Source organism: Gossypium arboreum, chromosome 13 (genome assembly GCF_025698485.1).
Source record: "Gossypium arboreum isolate Shixiya-1 chromosome 13, ASM2569848v2, whole genome shotgun sequence".
NCBI classification, from domain to species: domain Eukaryota; kingdom Viridiplantae; phylum Streptophyta; class Magnoliopsida; order Malvales; family Malvaceae; genus Gossypium; species Gossypium arboreum.
Window position 1 is genome coordinate 81,683,176 of NC_069082.1, and position 19,498 is coordinate 81,702,673.

Sequence of the window (19,498 nt, forward strand, 5' to 3'; positions counted from 1 at the left end):
ATAAAAATATTTATCTAGATAAAAAAACAACTCGAACAAACACAAATCATGGAAAAGTCAAAGTAGTAGAATAGTGGTCAGTTCGTGTTAGAAGTCGTTTATGAATTCAGGTAAGTTCATATAAGGACTAAGTTATTATGTGTTATTTTGTATGTAATGTTAATAAATATTATGTTACAAATAAAATAGATTAATAGTTGCATAATATTTGGTAAAATGGATCAAAATATGATGTTAATTAATTTGAACGGTATAATGTTTTGGTTTGGATGAGCTATTCAAAATGGTATTATGATTAAGGAAATGTATGTTTGAAAAGGATACAATGAAATGCAAATTAAGGTTTTGGATGTGTTAAATGGTCCCATTTGAACCTTGTAAATACATAGAATACAAATAACATGTCATTAGGAATTATATGGTTTCGGGTGCTAGTCTTGAATGTCCAACCGATGGTTGAGGTCCTGCATTTGTTACAGGTTCTCTATAGTGATGCGAACTTGTCCTCGTATGATTTAAGATTCGCGAGAGTTCCCGACCGAAATTAAGAAGTATCAATGTAATGCACTTTGTAAAGGTTGAAAACGTGAATGGCTGGCTTTGAAAAAGGTGGTTTGATGGTTAATAAAAGAAGAAGGAAGGATAAGCTTTGATTCAGTTTAAGGACTCAAGGATGAACTAATATTATAGAATAATACTGACCCAATCCTTATATTAGTACTAAATATGGATACAAAAGGAAAACAAGAACCATGACCCTTTATCTAGCAAGATAGGAACCAACCGGTATAAAGGATGAATGCCACACTTCTAAGAAGTGATAAGTTCGAATGAAATCAGATTAACACCACAAGGAAGTCAAATGAGAACAATGAGAGTGAACACTCACAATAAGATTAAAATTCATCAAAAATTTATTGCAAAATGTCTCAAGCCTCATATTTATAGGCTGTACAAGAAGCCAGTCGAATAGGCATGAGATAACAATCAGAATAAATGTGTTTGATGTCCATTAATTCATTCAAAGCATCCCTTGAGAGTTTCTAGACGTTGATGATGCCAAAAGCCTTGTTCACATTGTAAAATTTGTATTCCCAAACAGCCAATTATATTGGTCCTTGAGAATTATCTGAATGTGCAAGGAATTGAATGGTTTCAATAGTGTAAACATTAATTGATGCTACCTTGATAACCAAATGGTCACTTGAGATATGTAGATCATTAGTACAGATTGTGTTGCACGAAGAGTCTCAAGGTGTGAACAGCAAGAAGTGAATGGTTCCATAGGTGTAAACTTGGTAGCCAACCGAATGGTCAAGTGTGAAAACACTTGATGCTTTGCTTTTCATGAAATGGTTCATGGGAGGTTGTGTTCGGCTCTTTAAATGTAATTTATGCAACACAAACAATTTGGGAGGAAGCTTTCTAGCAGCAGTAATGTGAACAATTTTGTCAAAACTAAGACAAGGTTTAAATGCAACAATTTAAGACAAAAAACACATTTAATTTGTATGAACTTAGACAAATATTAATGATGTAAGAATTACGACACATAATTAAAGTGCAGTATTTAAGACACACATATAAGATGTCTGAACTAAGACATAATAAAAACTCAAACTAAAATAACTAAATGGATAAAATCCTTGTTTCAAGCAACAAAATTTAAACATATAAATATTAAAGTTCTACATGCAGCACATTGCATGGAATGTATGGTTTGCATGAAATGCATGGGTTGCATGGAATGTATGAAATGCATGTTTTGCATGGAACGCATGGAGTGCACGGCCAAACTCGATCAATTAAACCTGTGATAGCTTCTTTAAACTTCTTGGCTCGTGCGCGAGTAATTGGTCCTCTTGAAAGCTCGATTGGATCTTGCAAGGTTTCATGAGTTGCTTGTTCGACATCGAGGGTTTTGGTTGGGTCCATTTCTATGCTCGCATCACATAGCTCGTGTGAGTAGCATCCTGTAGCTTACCTTCCAACCCATAGCTTGTGTGAGCAGGCCCCTTTCACAACTCATGTGAGTATTACAAAAAGGTTTCAGTTATATGTAGAGGCACACTTTTTTAGCATGGCTTCCGAGTATTCGATGTTATTCTATTTGGTTGAATGGGAAATTAAGGGTTAAAATGAAAAGGTACATATATAAATAACTATGTTATTGAGAAAATGGAATGGAAAATGTAATGTTAGTATTTGGATTGAAAGGGTAATATTTGAATTATGTGAATAAATGATTTATATAGTGAAATTCTTTCCATGTTATGAATGGGAAATTAAGGTTGAAATGATAGGTGTATACAAGCTATGCTATTGTATCTATTGTAAACTGAAAAATATATAGGATTTTCCTATAATTAGTCACCTTTTACGTGTTGTTAAAACCAAGTAATTGCTTAATAAATTAATGAAATATATGAAAATATGAAATTGGGACATAGAAATTATTAAAATGTGATTTTATGCTTTATTATATAGTTTTCATGCGAGAAAATGGCTTCTTTTATATTTATTTGAGAATATTATATTTTCAACCTATAAAGTGGGCCATGCATGATTAAATTAAATAATAAAATATAAAGTTATACTTAATAATTTATTTTAATATGTTTCATTAATAAATTGGGTTTTAATTAATTAAGTAAATTGATTAATTAAAATGGTTAAATTACATTCTTTGATCCTCTAAATTATCTACTATTGCTAGACAGGTCTGAGAGCTTTATGTTGATTACAAAACCATCCAAATGGAGGACTAAGTCAACCCAAAATTCGGCTGGATGTGGATGTTCATAAATCAAATTTTGGTTTAATTACACAAGGTCCTTGAAGAGTTAAAGAAATCAAAGATTTACCCGGAGACTTGCAATTGACCGAGTCCTGATCCTGATGATGTTGTGGCATTTAAATCAAGCAAAATCAGCCATATTTCCACAAATCATGGTCGGCCACCCTTGGATGAATTTGTAAAAGATGGACACTCTTATTTTTAGCAAACTAGCTCCCTTGCCTCACCTATAAATAAGACTCCATTTCTCACTTTTCTAATCATCCCTTATCCCTCAATCATCCCTCACTCATTCATCATTCTTTCTTCTCTCAACTCTCTTAGCCCTCACACCTATCATAATCTTTGCATAAATATTTGTATCAAATTAGCCTCTTAAAGAGCCCTTGGTCGGCCACCTCAGAGAGCCATCAACAAAGGAGCAAAGCGAATGAACGAAAGAGCCCTCGTCAGTTAGAGTCTTGGGTGACAGCCACTTTGAATTGGGTTTATTCTTTCTTTTCTTTAATTTAATTCAAGAATGTTTGCTATGTGTTTACTGTTCTTGTTTACAACAATGATAGCTTAATTTTATTTAAGCTAGGATGATTATTTTGATTGAATAATATTTATTTGATTCATGCTTATAATGTTTGCGCCTCAACAGATCATGTTTTCAATTAAAATCAAACCTGTATTTGTTCATATGTGATTGAAATGCACTTGAATTAACTGAGTGATCCAAACTAGACGACAGCTAATGGACACATAATTGAAATGTGCATGCTCAATTTAGATCCTAACTCGATAAAATTGTAGGTTACATAACAACCCTAACTAGGCTCTGTTATCTGCATAGTTTTTAGATTTGTGTGATTAAACTATTTCAAACCTAACACCTCCCTGTTACCTCGCACGAATACTAAGAAACCATTAGTAAATAAGGATCAGAAAATGCCTATTTACTAAGTAAAGGATTCCGAAAGGACCTAATGTGGTTTCCAAAGTCATGAAAGATCGAGTTGCCATGGAATGTTTTTTCAAATATTGATAAGCATGTTGATAATAATTTGAGTTTAATTAAAGTAATTGTCCTAGCTTATTTATGTTATAATTATTGCTTATTGTGTTAATTCTGCAAAAATCTATTTCATTCATATTGTTGCATGTTAGGATAAATCACATCAAGGATGATTGCATTTAGTTTAATATATTTTAATCATCACTTATCAATTATATTGTTTTTTTATTTATCAAATTGTTAATATAATTTTACAAATTAATTGACTTAGCACAAATACAATCCCTGTGGAGACGATAACTCGATACTTACTTATTACTTGATAACAACTGTGTACACTTGCGCAAACCTGAGTGTTACAAGTTTTTGGGGCCGTTGCCTCGGATTGTCAACTGTTTCCATAATCATTTTTTGTGAAATTATTTATTTTCAATTTGGTTATTTCTAACATTACTAATGTATTCTTTTTAATTTTGTGATTTTCTTTTCAGGTGTTTATGAACATAGATCAGACTATTGTTTTACTCCCTATAGACCCTGAAATTGAGCGAACTTTCAGACAAAGAAGACATGAACGAACAGCTCAAAGACAAGTCGAGATGGACCTTGGAAATCAGAATCAAGACCAAGGTAATGAAGCCGAACATGTATGAAATCCCATCCTCATTGCCGATGATAGGGATCGATGCATTAGACAATATGATGTGCCGCTTTTCAATGAGTTAAATCCAGGAATTAGAAGGCCAGATATTGAGGCAACCCAATTCGAATTGAAACCAGTGATGTTTCAAATGCTACAAACGGTGGGCCAATTTAGTGGTATGCCCACAGAAGATCCACATCTCTACCTTCAATTGTTTATAGAGGTGAGTGATTCATTCAAGATAGCTGGTGTAACTGAAGACGTACTGAGGTTGAAGCTGTTTCCCTACTCGTTGAGAGATCAAGCGTGAGCATGGCTCAATTTATTACCACCAAGTTCCATATCTATATGGCAAGAATTAACAGATAAATTTTTGGTTAAGTATTTCCCACCTAGCAAGAATGCTAAGTTGAGGAACGAGATCATAACTTTCCAACAATTGGATAACGAGTCTTTGTATGAGGCTTGGGAGTGATTCAAGGAGTTACTTCGTAAGTGTCCTCATCATGGGATTCCTCATTGTATCCAGTTCGAGACATTCTATAATGGTCTCAATGCACATACAAGATTGATGGTAGATTCTTCTGTGAATGGTGCAATTTTGTATAAGTCTTATAATGAAGCTTATGAGATCATCGAGAGGATCGCGAGTAATAACTATCAATGGCCAACAAATCGAACAGCTTTAGGAAGACATATAGCTAAAGTTCATGTAGTTGATGCTCTCACTTCGTTATCAGCTCAGGTATCATCTATTTCCTCTATGTTAAAGTAGTTTACCGTTAATAGTGCTAATAATTTTATAGCTCAGCCACCAAGTCCATTTGAAGTAGTTTCCTGTGTGTATTATGAGGAAGGTCATTCTTTCGAGAATTTCCCAGTGAATCCCGAGTCAGTGTACTATGTGGGGAACCAACATCAAAATAAGAGTGGACAAGGACCCGAGTCCAACTTCAATAATCCTTCATGGCATAATCATCCCAAATTTTCTTGGAACAACCAAGGAAATGGACCAAACAACAGCTTTATGCAGCATAGGCCCAACTAATCTCAAGGGTTTAATCAGCAAGCTCCAAAACCAACTAAAGTTGAGGCATCGAATAGTTTGGATAACTTGTTGAAAGCGTATATGGCAAAGAATGACACTTTGATCCAGAGCCAAGCAGCAACACTAAAAAATTTAGAAAACCAAATGGGCCATTTAGCTACGGAGCTTCGTAATAGACCGCAAGGAACATTGCCGAGTGATATTGGGAATCCAAGAAACTTGGGTAAATAACATATCAAGGTAGTAGCATTACGAAGTGGTAAAATTCTGGAACCCTGATTGATTAAGGTCAAAGATGAGCCTGTTGAAAAGGAGGAAAGTCAGCCAACTATTGAAATTCCTACACCAAAGGAATCAGAATCTGCAAAGATTGACAAGGTAAATCCTAACTTAGTGAATTCAGATACTTTAACATCTTCTTTGGATGCAGATTTACCTACTTAGAAGAGTTGTCCAGTTCAACCGAAAGTTCCATCACCTCTATATTCGCAAAAATTGCAGCAACACAAACAGAAATAGGAGCAATTCAAGAAGTTTTTAGATGTTCTAAAGAAATTACACATCAATATTCTATTGGTGAAGGCTTTAGAAAAAATGTCAAGTTACGTGAAGTTTATAAAGGATGTACTATCCAAGAAGAAACGGCTGAGTGAGTATGAGACTGTCGCCTTGACAAAGGAGTGCAGTGCGTTCGTGCAGAACAAACTGCCCCCGAAATTGAAAGATCTAGGAAGCTTTACAATACCCTGTAACATTGGTAAATCTTACTGTGGTAAAGCTTTGTGTGACTTAGGAGTGAGTATCAACTTGATGCCTAAGTCTATTTTCAAGATGCTAGGGATAGGAGAACTAAGACCTACAACTGTGATGCTCCAGCTAGGGGATTGATCTTTAGCATACCCTGAAGGAAAGATCGAGGATGTTTTGGTAAGAATCAATAAATTTATTTTTCATATTGATTTCATTATTCTACATTTTGAAGGAGATAAGGAAGTGCTAATTAACCTTGGGAGACCTTTCTTAGCCATGAGAAGAACATTAATTGATGTGCAGAAAGGCGAACTCACCATGCGAGTTCAAGATGATCAGGTAACTTTTAACATTCTTAAAGCAATGAAATTTCCCAATCCGACAGAAGAGTGTTCAGTTATGGAAGAGTTAGAAACCTTGATTTCTATGGAAAGCAATTTTGAAGAAGATTCATTGGAGAAATCCTTAGGTTTTGACCCTTTGGAGGATGAAGAAAGTGAAGAAAACATGGTTCTGGTGGAAGCCAATCCGAGAAATTTTATTCAATCCAAACAGTTTGAACCGTTGGAGTTGGAAGTCAGAGAATTTGTGCAACCCAAATTGTCAATCGAAGAACCACCTGCACTCGAGCTAAAGGTACTTCCTTCCCATTTGAAATACGTTTATTTAGGTGATTGTTCCACTTTGCCTGTGATTATTTCAGTAGAACTAATAAAAGATCAAGAGGAGCAACTAATTGCTGTTCTAAAGAAATTTAAGAAAGCAATTGGTTGGACCATAGCTGATATTCGAGGTATAAGCCCTTCATTTGCATGCACACAATTATTCTAGAGGAAGGTGAAAAAGCTCTAATTGATGGGAAAAGAAGGCTCAATCCTATTATGAAGGAAGTTGTGAGAAAGGAAGTGATCAACTGGTTAGATGCAGGAATCATCTACCCTATTTTAGATAGTTCGTGGGTATGTTTGGTACAGTGTGTGTCGAAGAAAAGTGGAATTACGATTGTTGAGAATGAGCGTAACGAATTGATCCCAACAAGAACTATTACCGGTTGGAGAATTTGTGTTGACTACAGAAAGCTAAATAAAGCCACTCGGAAGGACCATTTTCCGTTGCCTTTTATGGATCAGATGTTAAATTGACTAGTAGATAATGAATTCTATTGTTTTTTAGATGGTTATTCGAGATAACCAAATAGTTGTAGCCCCGGAAGACCAACATAAAATAACCTTTACTTGTCCGTACGGTACGTTTTCTTTTAGGCGAATGCCTTTTTGTTTATGCAATGCACCTGCAACCTTTCAACGATGCATGATGGCAATATTCACTGATATGGTTGAAAATTTTGTTGAGGTTTTCATGGATGATTTTTCTGTTTTTGGTAACACTTATGATATTTGTTTGAGTAATTTGGATAAGGTACTAAAGAGATGCGAAGAGACGAATCTTGTCTTAACTGGGAGAAATGCCATTTTATAGTTAAGGAATGGATTGTTTTAAGGCATAGAATTTCAAAGAAAGGAATTGAAGTCAACAAAGAAAAGGTGGACGTAATTGAAAGATTATAGGCCTCAATGAATATGAAAGGAGTCAGAAGTTTCTTAGGCCATGCCGGTTTTTACCGAAGGTTTATCAAAGATTTTTCAAAAATTTCTAAACCATTGTGTTTGTTGTTAGAGAAAGATACAGTATTCAATTTTAACAAAGCATGTTTAGAAGCTTTTGAAGAGCTAAAAAAATAGTTAATTTTAGCCCCAATAATCATTACACCCGATTAGAGCACACCTTTTGAGTTGATATGCGATGTAAGTGATTATACTGTTGGAGCTGTGATGGGTCAAAGAAAAAATAAAGTGTTCCACCCCATTTACTATGCAAGTCGAACCTTGACAGGAGCCCAACTCAATTATAAGGTAACTAAAAAGGAACTATTTGCTATAGTCTTTGCTTTTGACAAATTCTGCTCATATCTTAGGTACCAAAGTTACAGTATTTACTGACTATGCGATCATTAAATACTTACTCACGAAAAAAGACGCAAAACCAAGGCTAATTCATTAGATACTTTTGCTCCAAGAATTTGACCTTGAGATCCAAGATAGAAAAGGTGTTGAAAATCAAGTAGTTGATCATCTGTCGAGGTTGGAGCAAGATGAGGTAACTCGACCACATGTGCCTATCAATGAGAATTTCCCAGATGAACACTTATTTGAGGTGAGTCGAATTCATGAAACACCTTGGTTTGCTGATTTTGCCAATTATCTTGCATGTGGAATAATTTCTCAAGAAATGACATACCAACAAAGGAAGAAATTCCTTCATGATAGTCGGTATTATTTCTAGGAAGACCCATTTTTGTTTAAATAGTGTGCAAATAATATAATCCGAAAGTGTGTAGCTGAAAGTGAGATTGCTGAGATCTTATATCATTGCCATTCATCTCCAAGTGGGGGACACTTTGGTGGTACACGTATTGCAGCTAAGGTTTTGCAAGCAGGTTTCTTTTGGCCTACACTATTTAAAGATGCTTATGCCTATGTAAAGAACTGTGATAGATGCCAAAGGAGCGAAAACATATCAAGGAGGAATGAAATGCCCTTAACAAATATTTTGGAGATTGAATTATTTGACATATTGGGCATTGACTTTTTAGGCCGATTTTCTTCTTCGTATGGGAACAAATACATTTTAGTTGCTGTGGACTATGTATCCAAGTGGGTTGCAGCTGAAACGTACCCTACAAATGATGCTAAGATGGTCATGCGATTCCTACATAAGCATGTGTTTACACGATTTGGGACACCAAGAGCTATTATTAGTGATGAAGGTTCTCATTTTGTGAACAAGTGGCTTAAGTGGTTGCTTGAAAAATATGATGTGAAGTACAAGATTGCTACTGCTTATCACCCCAAGTCGAATGGGCAAGCTGAAAGAATGAACCGTGAAATCAAAGGTGCCCTTGAAAAGGTAGTACGCCCCAGCAAAAAAGATTGGTCTCGAAGGCTCGATGATGAATTATTGGCCTATCGAACAACATTTAAGACACCGCTAGGAATGACTCCTTATCGGTTGGTTTTTGGGAAGGCATGTTATTTGCCATTAGAGTTGGAGAATAGAGCTCACTAGGCTTTGAAGAAGTTGAATTTTGATCTTTAGAAAACCGGTGAGAGAAGGATGTTACAATTGGATGAGTTGGAAGAGATGAGGTTGTTTTCCTATGAGAATGCCAAAATGTATAAAGAAAGATAAAAAAGATGGCATGATAGTCATATACGACCTCGCAAGTCTAAAGAAAGTTAGAAGGTTTTGTTGTTTAATTCAAGGCTGAAGTTATTTCTTGGGAAGCTGAAATCCCGATAGAAAGGACCTTATACCATCTATTGAGTTTATCCTTATGGAGCTGTTGAATTATGCGACAATTACGAAGGTACGTTTAAAGTCAATTGTCAACGCTCAAACATTATTGGGAAGGTGACGTTGAGCGAGTTGAATCCTCGTTCAAATTAACAGACCCTTGATTTTTCATAAACTTGTTTTGTAAATAAATAAATAATTAGGATTTATTTTCTTAATTTAGTACATTTAATTAATTCTGTCTAAGGAGATTGGAACTTAAGCGGGACCACTGTGACCCCTCCAATCTTTCCTGGGAATTAATTTAATGTAATTTATTGAGAAGAAATTTTCTAATTAAGATTTAAAATTTTTTAGTTTCATTTGTTTTGTTTAAATTTTAAATTTTTATGTTAATAAAGGGGGTCAAATTTGGCCCAACTACTAATAAGTTTTTTTTAAAAAAGATACAGTCTGAATTTGAGGCCCAAGACAACAAAAAGAAGGAAAACTCCACACCTATTGCCACCGCTTCCATTGCTTGCCGCCTAAGTAACCTTAATGTAGCTAAGTTTTTGCTACATGTTGCCCTAATTTTTCCCTATATAAACCCCTCTTCAATCTACTATTTTTTATATCCCTCAAAGCTATTTGCTTAAACCCCAAAAATCCTTAAACTTTTCTCTTGTGCCGTCAACCTCAAATCCCGAAAGAAACCATAGTTCTCCTCCCCTTTTGCCGAAATCTCCTATAACCATCGTAAAGAGATAGCAGGAGCATCAACATCGTTGCCACACGTAGCTGCTATCGCTGTCGCACACCACCATTGCTGCCACACGCTGCCTTCGTTGCCATAACCTCTTCGTCGTCACAAGGTTGGCAGAAACAGATCCTACCCACTTGCCAATTTATCTTTTTCCCTGTAAGCAGAACTTTGCCGAATTTTCGGGAAAATACCATGTCTCGCAAAAAAACTAGATCATCGAAGACTACTCCTAAAAACTCGATTATGATTGATGAAGAAATGAAAGAGAGATTTGATTCAATTTTTAAACATCAACCTATGATGCCGAAAAAAGGTTTTAACATGAAGAGTAACGATTTGATGGTTGTCTCTGTGCCAATTAGAAAGACAATCAATGCTATCAAGTGGGAACGATTTTGTGATGCTCATTCGCTTTCCAATGATGAATTAGTTCGAGAGTTCTATGCAAGTTTGACCATACAAGATGCTACTGAGGTCATCATTCGGAATAAAAAGGTACCTCTTACTTCTAAGTCCATCAATGATTTGTTTAACTTGTTAGATGTTGAAGAAGATGAGTACTACCCTATGATGAACAACATAAATTGGGATTTTCTTCAACAAGTACGTGATGTTGTGATAAATCCAGGATCCCAATGGATTATAAGAAAGTATGGAAGCCATTCTTGCTGAAGGAAAACCTAAAACCAATAGCAAATGTATTGTTTCATTTTGTTCGCTACAGTTTTATGCCTATCTCACATAGTTCCACCATCTCGATGGAATGAATGCTCTTGTCATATGCAATCTTGACAGAAAAGTCAATTAATATTGGGAAAATTATTCTCAAGGAGATTTATGACTGTGCTAAAAAAGACAGGAAGTGCTTATTTCCATCATTAATCACTTCACTCTACTTAAGGGCCCGTGTTAAAACACAAGAGAATTTGAAGGGGCAATATGTCCAAGGTTGTATTAGAGAAGGTGCATGAGTTGAATGAAAGTGAGCAAGAAGAAACAACTGAGCCAGATACTGAGGAGTCAACAAATGAAACTGAAATTGAATCAGTTACAGCCACTGAAGAAGAAGAATCTGATAAGGAACCAAATAGTCCTAAACCAGTTGAAGGATCTGAAAACCCTGAACCAAGGGTTGAGCCAGAAGAAGAACCAGTCAAGCTAAGTGCTGAACTTGAATACACAACTCCATGCCAACTTTTGCAAGTACTTCAAGGAAATCAGAGTTGTCAATGTTGATGGATATGTGCAAGTTCATGCACAATCAACAACAAACTTACTGGAAATATGCAAAAAAATAGAGATGATTTGATTCGAAATACTTTTAATAATATCTCTAACACTTTTGTTCTTGAGTTCCCAGATGCTATCTTTGAGATATGGACGGAAGATAATGATTATACAAGCGGAAAAGGAGCTAAAGAAGACAAGGGGAATGAGTCAGAAAAATAAAATGGGGGATTCTTGTCTTTTTATTTATATATTTTAGGTCTTTAGGAATTTGATTCTTTAGTAACTAGGATTTAATTTCTACAAAATAAAACATAGCAAGCATGAACAAATGCTTCTTTAAAAAGAAAAAGACTAAGTGATGTTGTCATGGGAATGAACATGTCTAGGTTTGGATTATGAGGAATGACTTGGTATTTAAGCAGTCTTAATGACTCACCTCTCGTTTTTTTTTTAACTCTATCTGGTGTTTAGTTTTCATTCATTACTTTGTTCTTTCAATAAGGACATTGCTTCTTTTTAAAGGGGGTAAGGCAAATAATTGCTCAAAATTTTTAAAATTTTCAAGTATGTTTCAATCATTTATTTCATGACTATGTTTTAATAAATGAATGTTTAGAGAAATTCGTTGATAATGAGATAGCTTGTACGCGAGCATGAATGATGACTTTATCTGAGTGATTGTATGTTATCATGAAGAATGGAATGATTGTATGATCTTAGTCTTAGGTAATGTTTGCCATGAAAACTTAATTTCTTTTGAGATTAGACATGCATGAAAGTTATATCTTTAGAATTGACTTAGTAACTTTCTTGAGGCAAAATCCTAGGAGACATAAAAATCTAAAATGATATAGGCACTATTTCTTTAGATCGTTTGAGCCTTTTCAAGCCCACCTTATGACATTAGACCTTTGAAACTATAATTTTGAGCTTAAAAGGCTTGTTTATTGCAATGAACCTACATTACAAGCCATATTTCCATCTTTTGAAGTTAACCTAATTTTGTGCACCCGTCTTAATTAAAGTTGTCTTGGTAAATGACATTTGAGGAAATTTCCAAAGGATATACGTGTTCATGCTAAAAAAAAAAAGAAAAAGAAAAAAGAAAGAGCGAAGAAAAGTTTGCTCAGTTTCCACAAAGAAAAAATGTATGAGCATGAGTTCAAAATAAGTTTGGGGGTATTCCAAAGGATCACTTAAAGGAAAAGGTTGAATTTCGAGAAATCCAAGACAAAGTTAAAGGTTAAGATTTTGAAGCCAAAATGTCCCATCTCTTAAAATCCTTACCTTTAACCGAGCCCCATTACAACCTTATAAAAGACCCATTGATTTGATGATTATGTCGCCTACATTAGTGGAGAGGGAGTTCTAAGTTCAACATACGAAGATCATAAATAAGCCTTATGATTGTTTTGCTTGATTGAGGAGAAATTATGTTGAATGAAGAATATTATCTATAGTTGTGACATATATATATACTATGATTCATGTTGGCATATCTTGAAACTTAGTATAAAATTTTCAAAATTTTTGCATATGAATTACTTGTTAATAAAGAAGATCTATGAGCATGAATTTATTAATACATGATTATGGGGAAAGGATTGATCCTGCTTACACTTCTAGCAATTTTGCTTTACCGAAACCTTGTACTGTGCATGAACATTACTCAAGACGAGCAATGATTTAAGTTTGGGGGTCTGTAAACTGAAAAATATATAGGATTTACCCTATATAATTTGTCACCTTTTTACTTAAATTTGTTGTTAAAACCAAGTAATTGCTTAATAAATTAATGAAATATATGAAACTATGAAATTGGGATTTAGAAATTATTAAAATGTGATTTTATATTTTATTATATAGTTTTCATGCGTAAAATGACTTCTTTTATATTAATTTGAGCATATTATATTTTCAAACTATAAAGTGGGCCATGCATGATTAAACTAAATAATAAAATATAAATTTATATTTAATAATTTATTTTAATATGTCTCATTAATAAATTGGGTTTTAATTAATTAAGTAAATTGATTAATTAAAGCGGTTAAATTACATTCTTTGGTCCTCTAAATTATCTACTATTGCTGGACAAGTCTAAGAGTTTTATGTTGATTACAAAACCATCCAAATGGAGGACCAAGTCAACCCAAAATTCAGCTGCATGTGGATGTTCATAAATCAAATTTTGGTTTAATTACACAATGTCCTTGAAGAGTTGAAGAAATTAGAGATTTACTTTGAGATTTGAAATTAATCAAGTCCTGATACTGATGATGTTGTGGCACATAAATCAAGCAAAAATCAGCCACATTTCCACAAATCATGGCCGACCACCCTTGGATGAATTTACAAAAGATGGACACTCCTATTTTTAGCAAACTAGCTCCCTTGCCTCACTTATAAATAAGACCCCATTTCTCACTTTTCTAATCATCCCTCATCCCTCAATCATCCCTCACTCATTAATCATTCTCTCCTCTCTCAACTCTCTTAGCCCTCACGCCTATTATCATCTTTGCATAAAGATTTTTAGCAAATTAGCCTCTTAAAGAGCCCTTGGTCGGCCACCTCGGAGAGCCATCAGCAAAGGAGCAAAGCGAATGAACGAAGGAGCCCTCGTTAGTCAGAGTCTTGGGTGACAACCACTTTAAATTGGGTTTAATCTTTCTTTTCTTTAATTTAATTCAAGAATGTTTGCTATGTGTTTACTGTTCTTGTTTACAACAATGATAGCTTAATTTTATTTAAGCTAGGATGATTATTTTGATGGAATAATATTTATTTGATTCATGCTTATAATGTTTGTGCGTCAATCGATCATGTTTTCAATTAAAATCAAACCTGTATTTGTTCATATGTGATTGAAATGCACCTGAATTAACTGAGTGATCCAAACTAGACGACAGCTAATGGACACATAATTGAAATGTGCATGCTCAATTTAGATCCTAACCTGATAAAATTGTAGGTTACATAACAACCCTAACTAGGCTCTGTTATCTGCATAGTTTTTTTATTTGTGTGATTAAACTGTTTCAAACCGAACACCTCCCTGTTACCTCGCACGAATACTAAGAAACCCTTAGTAAATAAGGATCAGTAAAATGCGTATTTACTAAGTAAAGGATTCCGAAAGGACCTATTATGGTTTCCAAACTCATGAAAGATCGAGTTGCCAGGAATGTTTTTTCGAATATTGATAAGCATGTTGATAATAATTTGAGTTTAATTAAAGTAATTGTCTTAGCTTATTTATGTTATAATTGTTGCTTATTGTGTTAATTCTGCTAAAATCTATTTTATTCATATAGTTGCATGTTAGGATAAATCACATCAAGGATCATTGCGTTTAGTTTAATATATTTTAATCATCACATCTCAATTATATTTTTTTTTATTTATAAAATTGTTTATATAATTTTACAAACTAATTGGCTTAGCACAAATACAATCCCTGTAGAAACGATAACTTGATACTTACTTATCACTTGATAACGACTGTGTACACTTGCACAAACCCGAGCGTTACATCTATATATGCATTGCTTCACCTACTAACTTTGTGAATGCCCTAATATCTTTTGTTGATGGTTGTGCATGGCCATTGAAATTAGGAAAGAAATAGTTGATTGATATATGTGCTTTGACAGGTATTGGGCTTGTTTGTTACTATGACAATTTGATAATGTTCTGAGTTGTGCCAAATTTGAATATGTTTAATGCCTTTTGTGTTTTGGCTTGTAAATTTATATGGTATAAGTGTATAGGGCCATGTCATACGGCCTGACCAAACGACCGTGTGACCTCTGTTTTGCAAATTTTCAAGTTTGGTCTAAAATTTTTTATTTGTTTCGAATATGTCCCTGATTGTTTCCAAACTATTTTTAGAGCCTCTTAGGCTTGATTTAAGGCCCGTAAAAGTATTTATGCTATAATTAAGTTATGTTATCATATGTTAATATATATAAATTGCATGTTGATCTCTGTTTTGATGTTAAAGATTCTATATTGTACAGTAATGCTCTATAACCCTAATCTGGTGATGGAGACGGGTTAAGTGTGTTATAGCCTACCAATTTAACAAAACAAATAACATTTTTCAAGCCATGTTTCTATCTCAAAACTAATCAACCAAAATCACTTTCAAGCCTTAACATTTATGTATACCTTGAGTATTCCATTCAAACATTTCCATTTCAACCAACTACCAAACATTTCAAACATTAAGGTACATGCCAAAATCTTATACACGTCAAAAACACCTATTTATACATGACACAACTTAGAGTTCAAAATGATTAAACATCTATCTATTAGTAAAATATAGTGTGAGCTTTGATTGTTGATCCGACTTGATACGTTTCGTAAAAGGATTTACAAGGGAAATGGAAAATAAATGGGATATGCATATTAAATTCTTAGCAAGTTCATAGGCATTAAACAAATACTTACCTCATTTACAATTTTATATAACAAACTATTTAATTTGGTAAGTTTGCCTAAACATGACACCATATATCAACAAGGTGAGCTCATCATATAACCATATCATATAGCAAATCAACATTTAACATTTCAATTCAATGTCATTCATATAATGAAATCCACATTTAATAAATCGAAATGCAAACTCATATCATTTCGTTACCATTCTCATTTTCCTATAGGCTATCAAATATGTCCCTCCTACTTGGAAAATGTTCCCATATTGTAGTAAATATGTAACTATTTTCAATGTATTTAATTTCACATTTCACTATTATATCTTTTGTGTTTTTGTCTTTCATGTTTTACATACATAGCGAAATTGTGACAAGCAAATGTTAGCTCATTGATTGTCTAAGTCTAGAAGAATTTAGTAGGTTCTCCCAAACTTGCAATTAAATCTTGGTTGTTTTACTTTTGAAGTCTATGTACTGTTTTAGCCAAATTTCGTGTCCACTCAAATAGTGTGGAATCCATACACTCATTAGCAGACTCGAATTGCGTATAATACGTATACCTCCTTATCTCAGGAGTCATTTCCTCTTTCACCCTATCTGGGTTGAAACATCCCCTTGGCCTTATTTATCACAGCCTTTGGCCAATTCTCTTATTATCTCGATGGTCTATTTTCCCCGGCCACACCAAGCTCATTCTTTCTCGTGGCTTACCGCACCAGTTACAACATGAACCCTACTTTATGCCATGACATCTCCACTGGTCCACTGATCTGAGGACTTCCCATTTCTAACTCTTGTTTTATGTCTTGGCAGACTGCCTCATGTTTAGTGTCCCGATGAATTACCTATGTTTTCATGGCCAAGCTATGGTCTTACAAATTGTTTCCCATGTTTTACTATCTTAGCAGATTACCCTATGTTTATTGTCTTAGTAGACTACCAGTGTTTACTATCCTGGGAGACTATTCATGTTTGAGGTGTCACCCCATAAGACCTTTTCACCGTCGCGGTGTCGCCCATAGAGCTTGCTGACCACTGCTATAGTGTTGTCTTGAAAGACATGTTTCACATTTCACCTTGATGCTTGAAGACCAAAGTGTCCCTATAACACCCCTAACCCATATTCATGTCAGAACAGGGTTACTAAGCATTACCAGACTTACAGATCAGACAGACAAAAATCTCAAATATTTTATGTAATTTAGCATTCATGTCAAAAACCAATAGAAATCATACATATGGTCCCTAATATAAGCCTTTGAGGTCCAAACTATACCTTAGAAACAAATCGAGACTAAATTGAAAGTTCAGAGAATTTTTCAGAAACTTATATATAATTTTCAAAATTGCAGGGGCTGTGTGACTCACAAGGCCAAGAGACACGCCCATGTCTCAGGCCGTATGGGCATTCAAAATAGGGACACACAGCCATGTCCCAACCTGTGTCCGTGCTCGTGTAACTCTCTGACTTGTGCCACATTGCCAAGCCACATACCTGTGTGCTAGGCCGTGTGAGCATACTGATTAGCTATTTTAAAAGATACAGGGGACACACGATTGTGTTACCTAACCGTGTGTCAAACATGGCTGAGACACACGCTTGTGTCCCTACCTATGTGGATGAAAATAGGCCATTTTCCAAGTGATATTTCTCACCCAAATTGGTACTAACCTAAACATAACAATTTGCATATAACCAAGTTATAAATAGACATCCAAAACAAACCAAAATCAAGCTTAAAACATGTAATATCATCACATACAACCAATATGCTCGTAGGCACTTCAAATGACAACTTAAAAACATGTCAACTATGTATCCAGACTTACCTAAATGACCAAATACACTTAACATGAAGGTCACTTATCAAGCTGAACCATTTGGTACCCAAAATACAAATTCACAGAATAAATCATTCACTTGTTAACCATACTAAACCACACATCAAACATTATAAAGCCATTTATATATACATAGCAAAGTATATAAAAACACAAGCCAAGCCAAATGGCTAAAAACATGACAAAAATTGTAGGCTATCATTAGCCAAAATAACCTATACATGCCATTATAACCAAAATTAGATAACCAAAAGTTCCAAAAGAGCTGATAGACAGTGTGATATAGCTCTGACAAGCTTCTAACCCGAACGAGCTTCTGAATCACTATAAAATACGGAAAATAAAACAGAGTAAGCATTTAAGCTTAGTAAGTTCATAAAACACAGAATTTAACTTACCATTTAACAACAATTTAGGTAAGTAAACCAAAGCATATCACAACTCAATTTGGCCAAAAGCATAACATATATTCATCAACCAAGTTAGCCATGTAATTCATATAAAAACTGAGAATCATGTATGAGTTCAACAACCATTTAAATTCCATATACATGTAACATCTATACCATGTATCCATATATCATATATAAACCATTTCTACGTAATTCACATAAACATGTACTAGTTCGTATCGAAATCATATAAACTCGTAACAAAACTATGCCCGTTGAACCATTTAGAATATTGTTAGATACGCGGGTAGTACACAGGAGGTGTACTGAACTATAATGTAACACCCCACACCCGAGCCCTATGCCGGGATGGGATACGAGGCGTTACCACACTTAATCATAGGCATACAATCATTTCGATGTCATTAAGACTCGGTCAAAGTAAAAACTTTTTTGAACTTTGTCTAAACCCCTTAATATAGGCCAACGAGGCCCCAAACATCCATTGGAAATCATTTGGGACCAACCCAGGTCCTTTAACTAGCTTTAGAAAAATAACTCTTGAAACAGGGCACACGCCCGTATGGAAGGGCAACACGCCCGTGTGGTCGTTATAACATGGCTGTACTGATGGCCCGTGTGACACACACGGCCTTAGCATCTAGGGACACGCTTATGTCCCATGCCCGTGTAAATTAAATTATAAATTCGAAACCTACAGGGGTTTTCACACAACCTGGCAGATGCCCGTGTCCATGGCCGTGTCCTTCACACGGCCACGGCCATGGACACGTCCGTGTCTCAGCCCGTGTTCGAAAACCTTGACATTCTGTTTCTGACGTTAGCAATCCTTAAGGGTCACACGGCCAAGGCACACGCCCATGTGCTAGGCCGTGCCCTTTACATAGCTGAGACACACGGCCGTGTCTCTGCACGTGTGTTTACTACCATGCATACTGACTTATCAATTTAATGTGCAGGGGACACACGGCCAGATAACGCGCCCATGGGGCTGACCGTGGCCTAGACACACACCCGTGTGTCTACCCGTGTAGACAAAATAAGGCTATTTACCAAGCCTTTTTTCCACCCTTACTTGCACTAACCTACGTAACCTCTAGCATGACAAATCCACACAACAATACAAGGTCTAATCAGCCACACAAGGCATTATCTTATTCATACAATTTACTCATCCATGAAAATATCATCATTTGCATATATTAATAATGAACATTAGCCATTATCC

At 35.0% G+C, this 19,498-nt stretch overlaps 1 non-coding gene across 1 annotated transcript; it reads right to left on the bottom strand.

The window, feature by feature from the left end:
- Nucleotides 1–4,846: 4,846 nt before the first annotated feature.
- Nucleotides 4,847–4,953, bottom strand: LOC128287504 (small nucleolar RNA R71). Its single transcript, XR_008278204.1, has one exon. It is a non-coding gene; the product is annotated as a small nucleolar RNA R71 (small nucleolar RNA).
- Nucleotides 4,954–19,498: the final 14,545 nt, after the last annotated feature.